The sequence below is a fragment of the Hylobates moloch genome, unplaced genomic scaffold (genome assembly GCF_009828535.3).
Source record: "Hylobates moloch isolate HMO894 unplaced genomic scaffold, HMol_V3 SCAFFOLD_6, whole genome shotgun sequence".
Classification (NCBI taxonomy): Eukaryota; Metazoa; Chordata; class Mammalia; order Primates; family Hylobatidae; genus Hylobates; species Hylobates moloch.
Genome location: NW_026652281.1, coordinates 152,622,040 through 152,627,724, shown reverse-complemented (window position 1 = coordinate 152,627,724; position 5,685 = coordinate 152,622,040). Strand labels below are relative to the sequence as shown.

The window sequence follows — 5,685 nt, the reverse complement described above, 5'->3', positions numbered from 1 at the left end:
CTGTCACCCAGCTTACTGCCTCAAAAGATGTTCCAAGCCGTGGTGCAGGGAGGGGTAACACAGGTGGAGTCCGGCAGACTCCCTGAGTTGAGTGAACAGAACTAAGGGTCCAGGGAGATCAAGACAACCAGAGGTCGCAGAACAAAGTACTGCAAAGGGGAGACCTGCAGAGAAAGAGACAGAGAGAGAGAGAGAGAGACAGACAGACAGAAAGGACTCCAGAGATCTGCAGAGAGTCCCCTCTGAGTGTTCAGCAGAGGACTAACCAGTACATGAGTGTGCAGAAATATAAGTGTGGAAATTATAAGGAACAGTATCTCAGTGTCTGGCACTGACGCAGGGGCATGAACAGGGTTTGCCACCACCAGCCAGATACGCCGAAAAAGAATCTTGCTTCAGTCACACAAAATAAATCACCCCAGATTAAACTCTGCTCTGGTTCTACCTAGCACCTCTTAAAAGCAATACCTGAATCGTTTTGTGGTTCATAAGCATGATGATTCGGTTTTCATGGTCATGTGTGAGATGTGCTGCCTTAAACCTTGTTACGGTGTCAGCACGTCACTCGTCTGATGTGAGGAAAAAAAGGGGAAAAAAGGAACAAAAGAAAAAAGAGGGAAAAGAAGAAAGAAAAAGAAAAAAAGCAAGAACTGAAAGATCAAACTGTTTCCAAATAATTATGTTCTAGAGCAAAACTCAAGAATATTTTTAAGAATATAAAAAAGGCTAGCGCCAACTAGATAAAATTTGCAATGTAGGACATCCAAAAAAATTAGCAGGCATGAAAAGAATTAGACAAATATGACCCACAATGAAGAGAAAAATCAATTGAATGGACACAGAGGTTAGAATTAGCAAAGAAGGACATTAAAATAGTTATTATACCCATATTTCATATATTCAGAAACTTAAGTAGATACACAGGAAATGTCAAAAAGACATAAAATGAACTTTCAGAGAAGAAAACTACAAAATGTGAGCTGAAAAATACACAGAATGAGATCTGACAACACATTAGACCTTGCAGAAGAAAAATGTTAGTTGACTCAAAGATATAACAATAGAAACTATCCAAAATGTAACACAGAGGGAAAAGAGAGTAAAGAGAAGAGAACCTGCATCAGTGAGTTGGAGGCCAACTGCAAGCAGTCCATGCATTTAAAGAACCCAAAGAAGAGAATAAAAGGGGAAAGATTAAAAAAAATATTTAGGCCAGGTGCGGTGGCTCACGCCGGTAATCCCAACACTTTGGGAGGCCGAAGTGGGCAGATCACTTGAGGTTAAGAGATCGAGACCAGCCTGGCCAACCTGCTGAAACCCCATCTTTACTAAAAATACAAAAATTAGCTGGGTGTGGTGGTGTGCACCTGTAATCCCAGCTACTCAGGAGGCTGGGGCAGAAGAATCACTTGACCCTGGGAGGCAACATTGCAGTGAGCAGAGATCGTGCCACTGCACTCTAGCCTGAATGACAGAGTGAGACTCTGTCTCAAAAAACAAACAAACAAACAAAAAAACCAAAACAAAATTAAGGAATAATGACCACAGATTTCCAAATTTGACAAAAACTGAAAGCCTACCGATTAGAAAAACTCCACAAATCCCAAACACGTTAAAGATTTGAAGAAAACTACTCCGAGGTAGATCTTGATCAAATTGCTCAAAACCACTGATAAAGAAAAAAAAAATCTTAATAGCCAGAGGAAAGAAAGACATGTTATGTAGAGAGGGACAAAGATAAAGGTGATGGCAGATATTTTGTTGGAAACAATATAAATAAGAAGATAGCAGATCAATATCTGAAACCATTAAAATGAAAAATCTGTCCATCTAGAATGCTATACCTAGCAAAAATATCTTTCAAGAATGAAAGCAAAATGGATACTTTTTAGAGATACAAAAGCTGGAGAAAATCAACCACCAGCAGCCCTGCACTTCAGGAAATGTTAAAGGTAGTCCTTCTAGCAGAAAGATGATCCCAGATGGCAATATGGATCTATATAAAAAGGAAGAACATCAGAAATGGCACATGGGAGACATACGGCGTTTATTTCCTATGACTTAGAGTTCTTTAAAAGATAATTGACCATTTCAGAAGACTTGGAAGAATACTATTATAATGTTCTTAACGATACATGGAATATCACTTGAATGCAGGTTTTGAAAAATATTACATATGTATATTATGAAATACATATGTGTGTATGGGTGTATGTATATATATATATATATATGGAGAGAGAGAGAGAGAAATGATATAAACTCTAAAGCAACCATGAAAATAACAAAAAATTATAGAAAATTAGCCAATAAAAAGATAAAATGGAATTATAAAAACTACTCAGTTAAGCCTATAAAAGGCAGAAAAGAGAAGAAAAAGGGAACGAAGGGCAGGTGCAACCATAGAAAACACATTATGCACGTTACACTACCCACCAACCACTGCAGACACTGATATATATTGATTTTGAAATTTTAAAGTGTTGATTTTTGAATTGTATAACTATAGGAGAGGAAAATACGACATGGGATTAGGAATTTCAGAAAAGTTACATTTATTGTCTGAAACAAGCATTCTAGTTACTTAGTCAAGGTCAGCCAAACGTTATCTTTTTTCACTAACATCATAAGCTAGTCATCTTGTGTATAAAGTCCGCTTTAATAATCCCAAAGACTCTTAAATACATCATTTGATATACTTGACAGTTCTGTTGTTTTATTTATTCTTTTATGAGATTAAACTCCCCTTTGATAGTGTGCCTTCTGTATTCACTGACTTTTATATACCCCAAATAAAGATTTGTTGAAAAGCATCATTGTGACATCCCCCTCTTCGCAGTATGTAAATCACACACAGCAGAGCTTAAAAGACATACTAAATTGGGAAACAAAGGTGCTTTTGTGTTGGGTTTACATTCTCAGCATGATCTAATACCTTATTGCTTTTATATCTGTGTTCTTGATGTTTGTGGGGGAGATTTTTATAGAACAAAATAGAAGGCTTTGTTTCACCTTAGCTTCAAATAAGAAAATAGGAAAATCTCCGAACCTCTAGCAAAACTGTAAGTTCCTCTGAAATTCACACTCTGTGCAAAGTGAAACACTGAGATTTAAGCTCCATTTTACTTTTTCCTGTTCTCTCAGCAATGACGTTCAAAAGCCAGTGACCTACATCTGTTAGGAAGGAATCTCAGGCATTGAGTTATAGAATGATAGACAAACTGGTCCAACACTCTGGTTTTCCTGGTGATCTTAAACAAAATCACCTCCTTGGTTATTCTCAGGTTCTCTCCTTCTCTACCTGTTTAACAGTTTTTGCTTTGCTGGCTGGGTTTCTGAGCCTTTTTTGTATGTTATGATGTCTAGTCTGTTTTCTGCTACTGTATCAGAAAACCACCAACTGGGTAAATTATAAACAATGTAAGTTTATTTGGCTCATAGTTCCCGGAGGCTGGGAAGTCTCAGATCGTGGGGTGGCATCATAACTTGGCAGAAGAAGAGAGTACACGAGAGGCAGGGAGGGAATGGAGGAGCTCTCTCCAGCAGTAACTAACCACTCCAGAGATAACGAGATAATAGCATTAGTCCATTCAGGAGGGCAGAACCCTTTGGCCTAATCACCTCTTAAAGGTCCCAACTCTTAATCCTGTCACAATGGCAATTAAATTTCAACATGAGTTTTGGCAGAGACATTCAAACCATAGCATATGGGTAGGGAGGAGATTTAATATCTGACATTGAAAATGACAGAAATCTACTTGTGGTTGAGAAATAGCTCTCAGTCACTACCAAAATGATATGTGTTGATTTGATCACCTGGACTTGTCAGATAAATGGGTTGAGAGAAAAAAATAAAGGTAGTATGGGCTAGTTTGAAATAATTTAGGTGATTTTTCAAGCAAAACAGAAAAGTTTTTTTGAGCAGCTGGTGGGATGAGAGAAATGAGAATATGAAGTATGTTATGAATGTTCCTTTGGACAAAATTTTGATTACTATTTAAATGTCGTGTCAAATATTTTTCCACTGTTAAACTGATGTTTTCTTGAGCGTGATACCACCTGAAGCCCAGGTGTTGTGATGTGTTTGTCATCCTTGTTTTAATTATGAGAGCAGTGGCATTGTTGGCTCTGAGAGGACTTGGGAATTGGGGGCACTTCTGAAAGGCAGTCATTAGACTGAAAATTTACCCCTCAAATTGGCCTCATTCTCACCCCCAGTGTCTGCTACCTCGATTTTGGGGTGGCAGGGAAGTTAGTGTGTTCTTTTGAGGTTACTTCCTGAAGTACATTTTCTTGCCATATGGAATATTCCTATGGAGTCTTGCTTCCCCCAGTCCAATTCCACTGGCTCATTATCCCACAGATCAGGATCCCACCCGTTCCTGCTTTCCAAGGTTAATGCTGAATTTCCCCTACCTATTTTATTTCCGGGTAGTTTCAGTGGAAAATTGCAGATGCCAGGGTAGAATGTCAGGAGTTAAATGCTTAGGCTTACATGACAGTCTCGAACCAGAAACATATCTCTAATTTTTGTTTATTAGTAAAAGGGAAAGAAAGAAAATGAAACAAAGTCAAGAAGTTTGGAGAATGATGGCCTTGGGGAAAGTGATCTGAAAGTGTTATGTTAAGCATGACTTAGGGCTCTACAGAAATGCAGTTCTTGGGGAACGTGTGTGGCAACAATTGTGTCTCTGACCCCCAGTCTGTTGGATGCTGTGTGTGATGGCAAGGCCATGGGTGGGAGGAGACAGCTGTGAGCACAGGCACAGGAGGGTCTGTGCCAGCAATATGGTCCTTTCATCTAAAGCCAAGGTGCAAAAGGCCGGGTGCCATGGCTCACGCTTGTAATCCCAGCACTTGAGGAGGCCGAGGCTGGTGGATCACCTGAGGTCAGGAGTTCAAGACCAGGCTGGCCAACATGGTGAAACCCCATCTCTATTAAAAATACAAAAAATTAGCCGGATGTGGTGGCAAACACCTGTAATCCCAGCTACTTGGGTGGCTGAGGCAGGAGAAGCACTTGAACCCTGGAGACAGAGGTTGCAGTGAGCTAAGATAGCGCCATTACACTCCAGCCTGGGTGACAGAGCAAGGTATAGTTTGTGCTGGTGAACTAAATGGAATTATTACTTTGGTTTTAGGGTTTTTTTTTTTTTTTTCAGAGAAAATTCTTGCTTCTGATATAGTGCATGGCTGTCATGGAGATTGGACTGTTGGTTTTTTGTTTTTTTTTTTTGAGACAGAGTCTCACTCTGTCACCCAGGCTGGAGTGCAGTGGCGCGATCTCGGCTCACTGCAAGCTCCGTCTCCTGGGTTCACACCATTCTCCTGCCTCAGCATCCCAAGCAGCTGGGACTACAGGCGCCCACCACCACGCCCGGCTAATTTTGTTTTGTATTTTTACCGTTTTAGCCAGGATGGTCTCGATCTCCTGACCTCATGATCCGCCCTCCTCGACCTCCCAAAGGGCTGGGATTACAGGCGTGAGCCACCGCGCCTGGCCTGGACTGTTGGTTTGTTAATGGGTCCCAGGGGTTCCTGCCTATGGCTGATGGGATTCTAGGTTTGGTGCCAAGCCCTCTGGAAACACCGTCTCAGTTAATAGTTATGACAATCCTGTTATGTCCTCACCGTTTCATAGAGGAAGAAGCCGAGCTCAGAGAGGAGAGAGTGCACATGCAGCCG

The 5,685-nt window shown here is 40.6% G+C and overlaps 1 non-coding gene across 1 annotated transcript; it reads left to right on the top strand.

Annotated features, from left to right (window-relative positions):
* Window positions 1-472: 472 nt before the first annotated feature.
* Window positions 473-575, top strand: LOC116472108 (small nucleolar RNA U13). The gene has a single exon (XR_004249013.1). It is a non-coding gene; the product is annotated as a small nucleolar RNA U13 (small nucleolar RNA).
* The last annotated feature ends 5,110 nt before the right edge of the window (window positions 576-5,685 follow it).